This window comes from Apodemus sylvaticus, chromosome 4 (assembly GCF_947179515.1).
Source record: "Apodemus sylvaticus chromosome 4, mApoSyl1.1, whole genome shotgun sequence".
NCBI classification, from domain to species: Eukaryota; Metazoa; Chordata; class Mammalia; order Rodentia; family Muridae; genus Apodemus; species Apodemus sylvaticus.
Window position 1 is genome coordinate 52,183,395 of NC_067475.1, and position 17,261 is coordinate 52,200,655.

Consider the following 17,261-nt stretch of genomic DNA (forward strand, 5'->3'; position numbering starts at 1 on the left):
TTTTTGTGTTTCTTTCACAGGAGATTCTAGGATATTTGTTCTCATAATTCGATCAATGATGTGATTATTAAGAAATTACACCATTTGTCAGAATGTTTTTGGCATTTGGTGAAATGTCAGTATCAATATTTCTGTCATAGTGTCCTGGATATGTTTGAATTGGAACAATTTGATTGAAAACAGATTGATTGACATAAAGCTATAGTTTAAGTACCATCTGGGAATTCTAAAATAGGCCACTCTTGGTTATTTAAGGCTTTTTTGAAAGGCCTGTCTTATTCAGTACTTTTATCCATTTTTTGGATATTTCTGGAAAGTAAAAACAGGCATATATACAATTTCATTTTAAAAAATTAATTCAAATGCTAGGATACACATCAATAAATGTAATGTTTCATCATATTAATTATCAAACTATTAAGATCTGAGTGGCTGTAAATCAACTTATTTCATCTGTGTGTGGTTTGTGTTTTCACTAGCTACTGTGCACAATAAACATTAGTGAACTAGAAAAAGAAGACACATACTTCTTCTCTTTGTGAATCCACTTCATGTCTGTGAAGAAGCTGTGATCCTCATTAATAAGCAAGGCATATGTGCACTGAGGATTTTGCTGACAAAAAAAAAAAAGAATACACAATTACTTCCATCCTAATAATGATTCTCAAAGACCAGGCTGTACAGTGTGAAAACTGAAGCTGTTTGATATATTTAAAAAATGTTAGATAGGTTATTTATAACTAGTATAGATAAATATCTTTTCTCCAATCATAGGAAAGGATTTCCTAAAGAAGAAATTCCTTTAGAAACCCCAGCAGTGTCCTCAATTTTCCACCTGAAATACATTTCCAATTTCTTTCATTGAAATGCCATAGTTCTTGGAAAGTAAAAAAATAAAAAAATAATAAACAATAAAAAATGTTTTTAAACCATTGCTTATCTGAGGTTTTATATGAGCTCTTTCTATTTTATTAGAAAATGAGTTTAACCTTCAGACATTCCAATAATTTATCTATATTTTATGACAAGCTGCTTCAAGAAATGTTTAAGATTTATTTCAAGTGCTGTGTTCGGTCAGTCATGATGGGAGCACATATTTGCTGTGTCCCAGTGATGTAGACAGATCTCCTGCAGGCCTTGGTTTTCATAAGATAATTTAGATTTTAAAACCATGTTTAAACTGATTATTTAAGACTGCACATTTCCCTACCTTAAATGACTCAGAAATAGCAATGCCATTATAAATGCACATGACCATGCATTTAATGAGACTGATGGTAATAATGATGTGAATAAAACATATTATTTTTGACACTTAAAACTGATATTGTTCCTTGTAAATTTTACTAGTATGGCATATCTTATGAGCCTCTTAGCTAAATAAGTAAGATAGGTATCTAGTTGCTTATTGATAAGTATCAGCAGTACTTGAACCTATTTTTAATTACTTTTAAATTTTCAATGAAAAATTCTATAATTTTAAAATGCAGCAAAATAATTTATATAAGTTTAGCTCTCATAGTATCCTTCAGAAGCTTAAACAATTTTTTTTTTTTGAAAACACACCATGTCGGGCAATGACCTTCTAAGTTCTATAAGGGAGCAGGCAGAATTTTCACAAACAAACCCTGATTCCTACAGGCCTCCTTTAAAGGAACGAATATGTATGCCATAAACACATTTGGGCCTCATCTGCAACACTACATTAAGCAGCATATACAATTTGCACCTTTATGGACTGATATGCTTAGAATTTGTGAAGACTCATTTTTCTATTGCCTGGAAAGAAACAATACTAATAGTGTGTGCAATTAAGAGCTCCCAAGAATAATGGAAAAACTGTTGACCTGTAACCACTTTAGTACTATGAGCTGCCTTGAAAGCACAATGAATTCCTCTTTATTATCTTCGTAGAACATCAATGCAGCTAAATAACCTAAAAGACTTCAGGGTAACCCAGGAAGTGGAAGAAGGACAGTGACTGAAGGAACCTCTAATGATGCAGATCTGCTTCCACAGGAATCTCCTGGCCCCATCATTCATGCCTGTGGAAAAGTCCAATAAATTCTAAAAATATTATTAAAAATTGTCTCCTTTCTTGGGGCATATATGAATAACTATAGGCCTTTTTTTCTCCAGGAATAATAAACACAAAGGAGGAAAATGTAATTGGTATATTTTATTAATGTTAGGAAGTGTAAATAAATAAGAAATAAAATTAGTGGTAGAAATAATACACAAATTCAAGAAATATGTGATCAGAGGAGCATGTAAAAATAAGGAGTTTATAGAATGGAGTAAGATTTTGGAATAATCTATACACATCAGTATAGAGTTTCAAGATGATGAAAGAAAGGCAAATGAGTTCATAAAGTGAAGTTCATGTTTGGTATGATTTTGAAATGAGTTTATGATCTCAGATTATATACTCTCTTTCTGGGAAAACAGGATGGAACATGAGAAACCAGAGAGAGAAAGAGAGAGAGAGAAAGAGAGAGAGAGAAAGAGAGAGAGAGAGAGAGAGAGAGAGAGACAGAGACAGAGACAGAGACAGAGAGACAGAGAGACAGAGACAGACAGAGGCAGACACAGAGACAGAGGACAGAGAGATAGACAGAGACAGAGAGTCAGAGAGTCAAAGACAGATAGAAAGAGACAGAAACAGAGAAACGTATTTATTAGAAAGTGAGTTTAACCTTCAGACATCCCACTAATTTATATTTTATAAGCTGCTTTATAACAGAAACAGAGAAACTCATTTATTAGAAAGTGAGTTTAACCTTCAGACATCCTAATAATTTACACTTTATAACAAGCTGCTTCAAGAAATGCTTAAGATTTATTTAAAGTGTAGTGGTCAGTCACCATTGGAGCACATACTTACTGCTTATAAAGGAATTGTAATCCAGAAACATGACCATGCTACTAATGGATAATATTCAAAGACCTTCGAGGTCCATATCATCTGGATGGAATGCAGACATGCCCTTTGTACACACCTTTATTCCTTAACAATGTAACTTCTGTTATTTCGTTCAAGGAAGCGGCCATATTTGAAAATGACATCTAAGTGAGGGGGGAAAGGGACAGATCACAGAAAGATTTAAGAGAATGAGTCAGAAATTTAATATGCCCAACTCTCAGGAGGATAGACAAGAAATCAGCACAAAGAAAGAGGGAGAGGAAGCAGTATCACCAGAAGAGTTTGAAAAAGACAGGTTGCAGGTGAAGACAGAACTAGCCAAAGAATGAGAAGAAGGCAAAATATTATAGCTTATTGCCAAAGTTATAGGAGACCAGTCAGAACCTGAGAGAAGCCAGTTTTAATCAGTCAGCTTAGAGAGGAATTTGGGTCAGAAAAGCTGAGTTGAACCAGTCAACAAGAATTCAGAAAAAGGTAGAAAGTATGATTTTATTCAGCAGTAATTGTCTAAGATAGCAATTAGATCTAAAACAGCTACTAGATGAAAAACAGCTACTTTTCAACTATATAGAGAGTGTTCTTCTAGGCCTTGGCTTCACAGAACAATTTAAAGCCATGACTAAACTACTTTTTGAGAAATGAGGGGAAGGAAGGGAGAGAGAGGAGAGAGAGAGAGAGAGAGAGAGAGAGAGAGAGAGAGAGAGAGAGAGAGAGAGAAGAAAACAGCCTTTGGCTTAACAAAGTCAGTTTCATCCCTGTGTGCACAGAAGATAGGACCTGAAGGTGAGTACTCAGGTTGAATGATGCCAACTTTCATTTCACATGGGGTGGTGAGGAGTCACATGGGAAAATACTCATAGATTATGGAAATTAATTTTGCAAGAAAATGTGTGCATTTGTGATCTCATTTACAATGGAGAATGAAAAATCATATTATTTTGTGACAATCTTTATTTTGAACAAAAGCTTCTGCAGAAAATACTGTAGAAACAGTAATTTTAAAACTATAATTCTTATTTTATTTTTTCTTAAATTTCAGTTTCTCTAAAGTGATTCTTTAACCTCATAAAAATTTTAAATCTTTGATATGTGTATGTATGAGTGCCAACATCTCCACTAACATTATTAAAGTTAATCAGCTTATTCACACAAAAACTAAAATGGTAGCATGGTTAATTTTTCTTAGTACTATCTCTACAAAGATTATATAAAAATAAATATTATAAAATATATATAAGCATCAAAATATATACTTGTACTGTGAAATAAATGTGTGTGAAATGTCAAGGGACTTTCTTCTAGCACAATGATCATGTGGAAACACAATGGTATCTTTGCATTTTATTCTGCTCCTAGTTTTGCTTATTTAGTATTGTGTGAATCATTGTATTGTGGTATTTGAGTTTGGTTGTAAATCTAGTTTAAAACTTGTATTTCTTAGAGAAATTGAATGACTTATTCAAACTTACTAAATGCAAATTAAGATACATGAAAAAATAATATGTTCTATACAGTTTGAAAGTACTTTCTTTTTTAAATAGAATGTTTTTATTAGATATTTTATTTACATTTCCTTTTTATTAGATATATTCTTTATTTATTTTTCAAATGTTGTTCCCTTTCCTGCCATCACCCCCCAAAATCCCTTAAGCCAACTCCCCTCCCTCTGTTCCCCAATCAACCATCTCATCATTCCCTGTCCTGGTATTCCCCTACACTGCTGCATCTAGACTTTCTAAGACCAAGGGCCTCTCCACCCTTTGATATCCAACAAGGCCATTCTCTGCTGCCTATCCATCTGGAGCCATGTGTACTATCTGGCTGATGGTTTTGTCCCTGGAAGCTCTGGGAGTACTGGGTGACTCATATTGTTGTTTCTCCTATGGAGCTGCAAGCCTCTTCAGCTCCTGGGTCCTTTCTCTAGCTCCTCATTCGGGACACTGTGCTCAGTTCAATGGCTGGCTGAGAGTGTCCAACTGTATTTGTCATGCACTAGCAGAGTCTCCCAGGGGCAGCAAGAATTTGTGGGCATCAATAATAGTGTCTGGGTTTTGTAACTGTATATGGGATGGATCCCTAGGTGGGGTGGTCTCTGGATGGTCTTTCCCTCAGAATCTGCTCCACACTTTGTCTCTGTATCTCCTTCTGTGGGTATTTTGTTCCCCCTTCTAAGAAAGACCAGAACATCCATACTTTGTTCTTCCTTCTTCTTGGGCATCATGTAATATGTGAATTATGTCTTGGGTATTCCAAGCTTCTGGGCTAATTTCCACTTCTCAGTGAATGCATACCATGTGTGTTCTTTTGTGATTGGGTTACCTCACTTAGGATGATGTTTTCCAGTTCCACCCATTTGCATAAGAATTTCATGAATTTATTGTTTTTAATAGCTGAGTAGTATCCCATTGTGTAAGTAAATGACATTTTCTGTATCCATCCCTCTGTTGAGGGACATTTGGGTTCTTTCCAGCTTCTGACTATTATAAATAGGGCTGCTATGAATATAGTGGAGCATATGTCCTTATTACACGCTAGAGAATCCACTGGCTATATGCTCAGGAGTGTTACAACAGGGTCTTCTGGTAGTATTATGCCAAGTTTTCTGAGGAACTCCCAAACTGATTTCCAGAGTTGGTTGCACCAGCTTGCAATCAGCAGCAGTGGAGGATTGTTCCTCTTTCTCTACATCCTTGTCAGCACCTGTTGTCTCCTGAGTTTTTTATCTTAGCCATTCTGACTGGTGTGAAGTGAAATCTCAGGGTTGTTTTGATTTGCATTTTCCTGATGACTAAGGATGTTGAACATATCTTATGTGCTTCTCAGCCATTCGCTAGTCATCAGGTGAAAATTCCTCAAAGCACTTTAAAGATATGACAAGAACTCAAAAAGCAGGCAAAATGCAATACAAATGAATTAATAAAGTGTATGGTATATGCTTCATTTTCTACTGATAGAGAATGATAGAAGAGATGAATCAGTACTGGCTATTTAGTAGTATCATTGGTTTATGTTCCAGTATGTAGACTGAGTTTCATGGCTTATAAATGCTACAAACACTTAAAACATGACGGCATATTATATTTACCATTAACCTTATGTAATCCCTACTCTACAAAAACTTTGACAGACCATGTCATATGAGTTAGTTTACAGATATTTTTGGACTTAGTCAACAATTATTTGAAAAATTGAAATCATTTCCATATTAACCATCACAATTCAATAAAAATGATTATGCAAATTTCCTCTGCAAACTTTATCTTTGAAGAAAATCAAAATCAAGTTGTGGACATGTGAGATTTTAGTAGCTCTTGTTTGACTTTCCAGGGGTTATGCCATTAGAGAAAACTGGCTCACCCTACCCCTAAAAATGTACATAATCCCATACATAAGAGTGAAATTTTGTGTTGAATTCCCATTTCCATCCAGGAATTTGTCTGATTTGAGCTTGTGAATGGCATATGAATTGTGTTGCAACAAACATATTCAGTTCCCTAGCTGAGTTCAGAAGACTCTCTTTCTCTGTAGTAATTATAGTATCTCTGGATCTTAATCTATGTCTAGAAATTAATAGGCCTTAGGAAAGAACCTACTATTATCAATATAATATCTAATGGCTTTCTTCTATAAACTTAGGTCAGTGCATCTGTTGACCCTCACCTTTAAGTACATTGTGATTTACAGGGAGACCTAAACTATCCAAAATGTAGAGAATAAGGGTCTACAGAATGATCAACATACAACACACTGTTCTAAACAGAACATATTGTTAATATTTTGAAATAACTAGACAAGCATGGTTCCTAAAAGATGAGACCACATACTTAGTTTTAGAAACTTTAAAGCTTATTGGTTTTTGCCAAAAAGGTATAATCTAACCTCAGATTGGCTGATTCCACTGAAGTCAGGTCAGGGTCTGTCAGCATGTTCACTATCCAGCTGAGAAAAGCAGAATTGAAACATCCCTAATACACTGGAAATAAAGGCAATGTCCTGATTTTACCTGCTGGCAGCCAAAGTCATTCAGTAGATTGGTGTTTGTCTTCTCTTGGGAAATCACTGGAAGGCTGCTGCCTTCATCAGTGCTTCTTTCCTGCACCTCTCTCTCTTCATGCCATGGCTCAGTGACAGGCCTCCTGAAGGATGGTAATGCAACAGGACTGCTGTGGAATTAAAGTCCAGGCTGCTTTAGCAAAGCAATGTATTTGCTTAGATGTCCTGCCTGCTCCAGTAAGAAAACTAAGAAAGAAATCCTTGATGCTGCAGGAGGCCATCTCAAAACTGATAGGCCAAGAGCAAATTTTCTGTTTGTATGATAATTCCTTTAAAAATAAGCATGGGCATATACTGAAATTATCTTGCAAAATGTTTCTTAATTTATCTTGCAAATATGTAATAGCGATAATGTAAGGTACACATTAAGCAATTTAAAGAGGACTATTGTTTTGACGTGTGCCCATCATTTACTATATGTAATTGTCATAATAGTGTAGAGGACCAAAATAAAAAACAATCTTGCATTTAAGAGAATTTTCTTAATAGAAGATAGAATTCTGTGAATGAGTGTCCCCAAATCCAGATTCTTTCCAGATTTTACATTTATTCAAAATTATGCTCTGCAGATTTTCAAGAAAATTTGTAACCATACACACAAGCTTTCAAAATATCATTTTCTTGGTATGGTTTATTTCAAATCCTCATACAAATTCTAGAATATGGTTGCAAAATGTATGGAAAGTGGTTTGTGCCCACTGCCTATAAGAACTTTCTTTATGAACATGGTTAATATTTAATAAAAGAAATATATGAAAGTACAACAGTAAGTTAGATAACCCCAGAGTTTCTAATACTTCTCTCAAATTTTATCCATATTGAATACATGCAGAAAATGTTAAAATTTCTGCTCATGTCACCTATTGTTATCATCATCATCATCATCATCATCATCATTATTATAACTGGTCTTCTCTCATTACAGAGTATTCTGTCAAAATTTAAAAATGTGAAAATAAATTGGAAGCAGGTACATCTCTTAAAAGCAGGTACATCTCTTAAAAGAAGACATAAAATTCCATATCAACAGTCAAACAAAGTCACCCTCAACCAAACAATTCCTATATTTATGAGAAATTCTTTTTCTTTTATTTTTCTTCTTTAAAATAATTCTTGTCTTAGAAGGGAGAGTGAAAATAAGAAGAGAGTTTTTCTAGTTGAACAGCTATGAAACTGCTGATGAAGGAAAATAAGTGAAATAAAGTTAATCAGTTTATCCAATTCTGTGATACAGAGAAAGAGAGGGAGCAGGCAAAGGCATAAGGCCAGAGGCACTGGGGACAATGAGATATGCTTGCTTCATTGATAAAGGTCGTAGATAAATGGATAGGCATTCAGAGCAATTCTTGTCTGTTTACTTATTGAAATACAATGTAAAATAGTCTATAATCTTGGATCATTTCATGTCACTTGTTATGATAATGTCCTCATACTAAGATATCTAGAATTTGAGCTATAATTTTACACTTGGAAAAATGAGTATTTCCTCCATCACCAAATATTTTCTTTCCTAAATCAAAGAGAAAAACCATAGGTTAAGATAAATAATTAAGATAAATGACCCAAATTCTAAATTCTCCATCAGACAACCTGAAGATTTCACAAAGGGTAATTTGTTGTTTTGATGTGCCTATTTATAATTTTCACTCAATTTAAGTAGTTAACTTTCAAAGTGAGATCTAAGTAATGAAACGTTAATATGATTAAATAGAAATTGGTAAGATAAAATAAATTGTGCAAATTTGATTGGAAAATCATATGTCACATATATATGTTAAATGTGTATGTTTGTCTGTGTGTGTGTGTGTGTGTGTGTGTGTGTGTGTAGTTTGAAAAAATAAGGCCTCTACAGACACAGTTCTCCTATTGTTAAACCTACAGCCAGTACTGCCTGGAATCTCCTCCTTGCTGCTTGTAGCTCAAGATAGAGAATCTCAGGACTGTATCCAGCACCATGCTTAACTGCTTCCTGCCATGACAATAATCAACTAAACCTCTGAAACTGTAAACCATTCCCAAATGAATGTTTTCTAAGAGTTACCATGGTCATGGTGTCCCTACACAACAATTGAAACCTCGTGAAGTCAGAAGTGGGTACCAGTGACTGAGTATTTCTGTAACAGGAGTGACCATGCTTTTGTTTGGAGAAATGCAGACTTTGGATTAGAAAAGCAGTGGGATGCTTTAAACTTGGTTTAATGAGACATATTAGTAGGCTCATGGAAAACAGTAATGCTTAGGGAGGTTTTAACTGTGGGACCCTAGATCAAAAGATGTCAGAACATAAGAATTTAAGTGTATTGCCTAAAAATCATTCTGGCAATATTTTCTTGAAGAATGTGGTTGCTTTTCACTATTATTGAAGAGTGTACCAGAGGCTAAGGTGAGGAAATTTAAATAAATTGCATTAGCAAGAGAAAATTTAAAACATTCTACTATAGACTCTGTCCTGTAGCTGACTATTTTAAAAAAAATTCTTTAATCCCCCTTTTCAGTCCAATCTTCATCCCCCTCCAGATCTGCCTTCCAACTGATCCCCATCCCATACATCCTACCCCAAGCCTATCTCCAACAGGATGTTCCCAACCCGCATCCTCACCAAAACCTGACCTCCCCACTCCCTGGCACCTCAAGTTTCTCCAGGATTACAACCATCCTAATCCAACTTAGCAGGCTAATTAGCTTAAGAAAAGAGCTGTGTAAGGTAACATTATATATATATATATATATATATATATATATATATATATATATATATATATATATATATATGTTTGTATTTGTTCAAGGTTTATTAACTTTTTCAATATAGAGTATGTGAATACAGAAGACAAGAAATTCTATAGTACAAAGAAAATTGACTGATGGCTTTAAAAGACTTTAGACATAAATGAGAGGAATCAGGAGTACACACTAGAGATCAAAGGGGAACTGGAAATATAGGTAATATCTTTAAATAAAGGTAAATATTATAAAAATGATACTACTGGTAAAATATGCTAGCTTGTGTGTGTGTGTGTGTGTGTGTGTGTGTGTCTGTGTGTGTGTCTGTGTGTGTGTATGTGTGTGTGTTACTGCCAATACAATTACAGTATTATCAGGTTATATCCCTAACTTAATTTTCTTGCTATATGTAATAAGGACAATGTACAACATTCCCGATAGTTAACGCTCCAAACAGTGAGACAAGGAACTAGCACACATTGACCAAAGAAGCATCTGGAAGCTCTACATCAATCTTGCTTAAACTGTTTGTGAGATTCCAGATATAGACACTTTAGCCAAATATGAATGAAATACAAATAGGGGGATACACATATATTATCATTAGTTTTAACTATTAATTTTCCATGAACTAAAAGAAGGAATAATATCTAAAAAGTGATCGTGTATTACTTAAGCCCATATGGAGTTGGATGTACAAATACAGGGTAAATTCCAAGATGACTAAGCAGTACATATACTATCGAACACTGTATGAGAACTTCATGATCCTCTCCAATTATACCTGTTGTGAATTGATTATTATCTCTGAATATAATAGGAATGGAAATATTGGCATGTATACTGGATCAAATATATTATTAACCTTGAAGATATAGTGGAAAGAACATAATGCTGAAGGCTAAAGGGAAGAATAAAATACAGTTGAAATTGTTAAACCTAATTTTTGATAAAAGGAAAAAGACAAGCAAAATAATGTTATAATTTAAAATAAGACAATGTTTTAATGTGCTTAAAGGGATGTAACAAAATATGGTAATTTACCAAATGTCCCAAATGACTATGTGTCTTAGACATATTAGTCTGCCTAAGATAGCCTACTATGCTTGTAAAATAATGAAGTCCCCTAGTGACACATTTCTCAAGACATATCCTTATGACTAATACATTTGAGAACTTTGCTAAATTTGTTAATTCAAAGTTGGGTGGCATTATGATCAAGTGCCATTGGCACTCTTTTGTGATTGGTAGCTCTTCTTTCTTTATCATAATATGGGTGTCTAACTTTCTTATGATGAAGGTGATATTTGGCTTGCTTCTTAATTTATGCAACGCTAAAGAGAAGTAGATAAGGTAGATGCTATGAAAATGATAGAATAAAAAATATCCCTGGGTGTGAATGCACAAATCCCCTAGTCTTCAGATCATTCTTTTCCCTTTGCAGTGTTATTTTAACTGTGTCTCTTAAATGCCCACTCACATTTTTACTCACTGTAACCTTCCCATTGCAAAAATGCCCGAAGGAGAGTAGTTGGCATAGACATTGCAGAAATATTCCTGCATGAGTAAAATCATCACATATCACAGTCAAAAGAAAAGATCTTTATAGATCTTAGGTTTAGAACTTTAAAGTATTAACAAATTCTTTATCTCAACATCAAAATCCTTTTGAAGAACTATGGGAATCGCATAACTGAGACTTTGCTGCAGGGAGCAAAACAGTCAGGGGCCAGTCACTGTTTCACCTGCTCTGCCAGATGTAAGTCTATCATACTTTTCCTTTTAAATAGCAGCTGCAACTCAGATTTTATAGTACATAGATTTAAAATTTGCTTTATTATGCCCAGAAGTACTTGCAAAAAACCTGACTATTTCTAACATAGCATCACTTGAAAAGAGCAATTAATTGGCACAACCAAGCACCCTGGAACAAGCAATTCATATTTGCAACAATCAAATATCAAGAAAAGCATACACATTTGAATAGATCACAAAATCGCTAATTAATTTGATTGTTGTTGAACCAATGGCACATCGATAAGAAAACTAATAAATATGAAAACGAAGTACCAGTGACCAAATTTATAACATTAGATCTTCTAATGACTTAAAATTCTTAAAGCATACAGTTCCTTAAATTAATTCCAATATTATAACATAAAAGAATTACAATTTGTCTCTGTAAACAAACTTTAATAATTTAGAATCTTCCACTCAATAACTGGTGCAGTTTTCATTTTTGGAAATTCATTATGTTCACTGCTCTGCCATCCTAAGATACACCCAGGAAGCAGTGCTTGCCATTTCAGGGTACTAGGCCTTTGGATAAATTTCTCCAATTGAGAAACTTAGAGTAAGTTGCTACCATAGTAACTGGTTTACCATTTTTAACATTTAAAGGAAATTATGATATAAAATATAAAACATAGGAAAGATACATAACTAGTGCGCTTTCCCAGTAGCAGGGAAAGAGTTTACATTTTCACTTTATCTCTATAAGTATTTTATATTCTGTTGTTGAGCCACTTGGCTACAATCTCAAAGAGACTGTCTTTTTGTAAGTAGTGGAGAAAAGCACTCAACATTCAGAAGTTTATCATCACTAAATCAGAACTATTTCCAGCTGTGGTATATTTAAAAGCAGGTTTCTTGTTTATGTTATATATTCAATGGAAAAATATCTTTGTTCTTGACAGGTTATCAATTTTTTATTTCACCTGATCTAGTACAAAGCAAATGAAGTTAAAAAGAAAACTTCATTTAAAATGTTCACAGTACATATCAATCGATTTATAGCCAGAAAATAACTATACAATTATTTATTTCACTAAAATTATAAGAAACAAGATAATATTGGGGAAAGTAAGCACAGACAGTTGCATTCAGCAAGAATAATTTTCAATAAAAATAAAATTCCTTGTTTCTTTCTACACTTTAGATGAACGAGATTACAATACAAAAATCATCTATATACAGCTTGCTTATATGAACATTAAAATGTGTACTAAACTTTAGAGTGTCTGTTTAGAATTTTACTGTTTTAGTGTCTACTATTAAAATCATAGGTATGGAATATTGGCAATTACCAGACTTACTGATGACCAGTATTAAGTCAAATTTAAACTCATAAAAAGTAATCAATTTTGTATATAAATAAAATGTCCTTTAACAATATTTATATCTACTCTGGAAGAAAACATCCTAAGAATCAATCTGTACACATCTGCTATAAGGTAAATATCCCATGTTACTCCTGAGAATGAGTTGAATACTGAGATATAAAGGATTAGTACAGAGTTGTATCTGGACATCTATGATGTGCCAAAAACCAACCCCCTCCAAAAAAAAAACCCTCATTTTTGTCACTCATTGTATCACACTCTATTCCTTTCTGTGTTCATGGTATGTGTCTCTCTGTCACTGGATCTGTCTCTGTTTCTCTCTGACTCTATCTTTCTCATCTGACTATGTCTTTCTGTCTCTGTCTCTCTGTATGTCTTTGACTCTCTCTGCCTCAGTTTTTTTCTTTTATCTCTCTCTCAATCTCTCTCACATGCATACATACAGAGAGAGGGGAGAGAGGGAGGAAGAGAGGAAGGGAGAGGGAGGGAGGGAGAGAGAGAGAGAGAGAGAGAGAGAGAGAGAGAGAGAGAGAGAGTTGTAAACATAGTTGATAGTTGATTACCATGATGGGACGGGGGTTGGATATGATTAGAAGGTACAGTCTTTGAGATCAGCCAACATTCCAGCAGAAGATGTCAGTGGCAATATTTTTAATCTACAGCTTATAAAGTGTCAAAAATTTAGAAATTATTTTTGAGTGTTCCTATTATTTATATCAATATATGTGACTCAACTTTTGACCTGTATCTCCAATACAATAATCATCTTTTCTCTTCATTCCTTCACCTCTCAGATAAATTATAGATTCAGTGTCTACTCAAATGATCAAGGATAGTCTGTCCAAATTTTAATGTACTATCTTCATAGACCTGTTTATATTTTACAAATCAAGGTACAACTACTTCTGGGAAGTAGGAAGGAAGTTGATATTTTTTCTTTCAACGCTCCAGCAAAACCTGAGTATAAACACCTTTCATTCTCCTCACAGTAGAGAGACAGATCAGTAAGGAGAGGGCAATGACACAAGCATAAGGATCTGGTTTTTATCTGCAAAGCAAACATAAAGTATCCAGCAATGGAATAGATGACATCTGTAATCTAGGCAAAGAAGAGCGAGAAGGTGAACAGGTGAGCCAACCTAGCTGTATTAGTAAGTCTTACGTGAAGATCCAGACTTACAAAATAAGGAAGAAGGTGCCTGAAGATGAAATTGAGTGTCTCATCCATGACGCATGCACAGACATAACTAGGCTGCTGCACTGATGCACATTCCCATTGACATACAAACGCACAAAATAAATAAAGAAAACCATGTCACACTTATGAATTCTAAATGAATATGTATTAGAGGTAGGCAGCATTTACTCATTACTTGTGAGAAACAGAAACTAATGTTCTAAGTGTAATTGAATTTCAGTTTTTTTTTTTTTTTTCTGGAAGAAGCATGTATACTCAAATTTTGTAAACATTTACTTGGGTAAAACTGAAGAAGTAATAATGGCCTGATTGGTAGCAGTTCTCTTAGCAAAATGAGAATGGAAAGTAACATGGAGAATTTGTGTGTGTGTGTGTGTGTGTGTGTGTGTGTGTGTGTGCGCGCGCGCGCGCGTGTGCGTGTACATGTGCATGTGTGTGTGCGTGTGCATGGTGTGTGTGTGCATGTGTGTGTGTGTGCATGTGCGTGTGTGTGTGTGTGTGTGTGTGTGTGTGTATGTGTGTGTGTGTGTGTGTGTAGTCGAGATTAAACTCAAATTGCAAATATACCTAAGGATGTCTGAATTTCAGATCCTCCAGCTTCTGCCTTGTATTTAAGTAATTTTGGCCTAAACTGTATGTACATATTTCAAGTTCAGTCTGTGGGTTCATTTATCATCTATGCACTACAATGGAAATGGTTCAAATAAGAGAGTGTAATCTTACATTACAATTCAGACTAAAGCAATTAAAGCAATTCAGTACAGTGAATTCCAGGAGGGATTCATTTTAAGTAATGTGTGTCTACTCACAACTCCAGAATCTTTTCTGATTTGATAATGATGTAATAGGTCTGGAAATTAAAATATCTCTAAAGTGTACATTTGAAGGAGTCATGAAATTTCTCTCCAAAACATTTGTGGCAAAGTGGAGATTTTTCAATAACTTGATTTTACCTGAATGATATATCTGACTGATGGCCTAAAAGTACAGGGTATTGTCTTCAGTCCCAAATGTATTACATGATATTTTCTTTTTTGTGTATGAGCAAATAGTCACAGAAGATCTAGTGCATTTGATCTTTCTTACCTGGAAGTAAGGTATCCATGGCGTGTATTATAACTATCCTCCACAAAGTCATTCATTCAATTCCTTAATGCCTACATTGTCTAAGAAGTCATCTATTCCTCAACAGTTGTGTGACAATAATGGTAAAGAATGAACAGTGTATATAGAGGTTATCTCCTCAGGACGTTCTTATGAACTATGCTCAAAGTTATGGTTGTTAAATATAAAAGTTTAAACAAAAATCACAAAAGAGAGGTATGGGAGGAGGGAAGAAGAAAGGGAGGAAAAGACAGATAATGATAGGTCTTTGTAGGCTTTTGGAACCTCAAAATGCACCTGCAGTGATATATTTATTCTATAAATGACTTAATTCCTTATAAAGCATTCATCAACTGATATAGATATAGATATATAGATATATAATGTCTGAAGGAAGGAAAAGAAAGTGAAAAAGAAATTTAATTAAATTTTAATTAAAATTTTAAAAATCATTTAGAGGGCTAGTATTTTCATATGCCCAGTTTACTCTTTCCAAATAAATCTTTCAACTAAGCTTAAAGTGTGTATGTAGTTTAATTCAAACTTAATTAAATGTGATATATTATGTTAGCTTAAAATTAGAAGCTCATCTATTCATAAACATAATGAAATATGAAAAATGTAGCTTTTTCTTGTTGTCTTTTTTAATTAATATCTATCTATCTATGTATCTATCTATCAATTTATTTATTTGTTTACACTTCAGATCACACCTTATCCACCCTCTGACTGTTTCACATCCCATACCTTCTCCCCAAACCCCTGTCTCCATGAGGATGTTCCCATCCCCCACCCCATCAGACCTCTAAATTCCCTTGGGTTTCCAGTCTCTTGAGGGTAAGGTACATCTCTAAATGAACCTAGACCCAGCAGACCTCTGTTGTGTATGTGTTGGAGGCCTCATATCAGCTGGTATATGCTTCCTGGTTGTTGGTCCAGCGTTTGAGAAATATCTGGAGTCCAGGTTAATTGAGATTGCTGATCCTCCTACAGGGTTGCCCTCCTCCATAGCTTCTTTCAGTTTTTCCCTAATTCAACCACAGGATTCATTGGTTGGGTGCAGATATCTACACCTGACTCTTTCAGCTGCTTGTTGGGTCTTTCAGAGGGCAGTCGTGATAGGTCCCTTTTGGTGAGCCCTCTATAGCCTCCATAATAGTGTCAAGTCTTGGGGCCTCCCTTAAGCTGTATCTCACTTTGGGCTTGTTGCTAGAACTTCTTGTCCACAGATTTCTCTCCATTTCCATCCCAAAAGTTTGTTCAGACAGGGCCAATTATGAGTTAGAATTTTGACTATGGGATGGCAACCCCATCACTGATTAGATGCCCTGTCTTTCTGCTGGAGATGGGCTCTATAAGTTCCCTCTCCCCACTGTAAGGCATTTTTTATCTAAGGTCCTTTCCTTTGACTCCAAAGAGTCTATCACCTCCCAGGTCTCTGGTACATTCTTAAAGGTCCCTCCAACCTCCTACCTCCCAAAGTTGCCTGTTTCCATGCTTTCTGCTGGCCCCCAGGGCTTCAGTCCTTTTCGCTCACCCAATAACAGATCACTTTCCCCTCTTCCCCCCTCCCCATCCACTTTCCCATCTAGGTCCCTCCCTTCCCACTTGTGATTACTTTCTTCTTCCTTCCCATTGGCCCTTCAGCTTGTTGACCTTTTTGAGTTCGGTGAACTCTTGGAAATTCTGTATTTTATTTTCGGATAATACATACTTATTAGTGAGTACATACCATGCATGCCTTTTTGGGTCTGAATTACCTCACTCAGGATGAATATTTCCAGTCCCGTCCATTTGCCTGCAAAACTCAGGATGCCCTTGATCTTAATAGCTGAGTAGTATTGTATTGTGTAAATGAGCCACATTTTCTGTATCTATTCTTCTATTGTGGGACATCTGGGTTGTTTCTAGCTTCTGGCTATTACAAAAAATGCTGCTATGAACATAGTGGAACACATGCTCCTGTTGCATGGTAGGCATCTTTTGGGTATATTCCCAAGAGTGGTATTGCTGTGTCTTCAGGAAAATCTATTTCCAATTTTCTGAGGAACCTCCAGATTGATTTCCAGAGTGGTTGTACCAGTTGGAAATTCCTCCAGCAATGGAGGAGTGTTCCCCTTTTTCCACATCCCTGCCA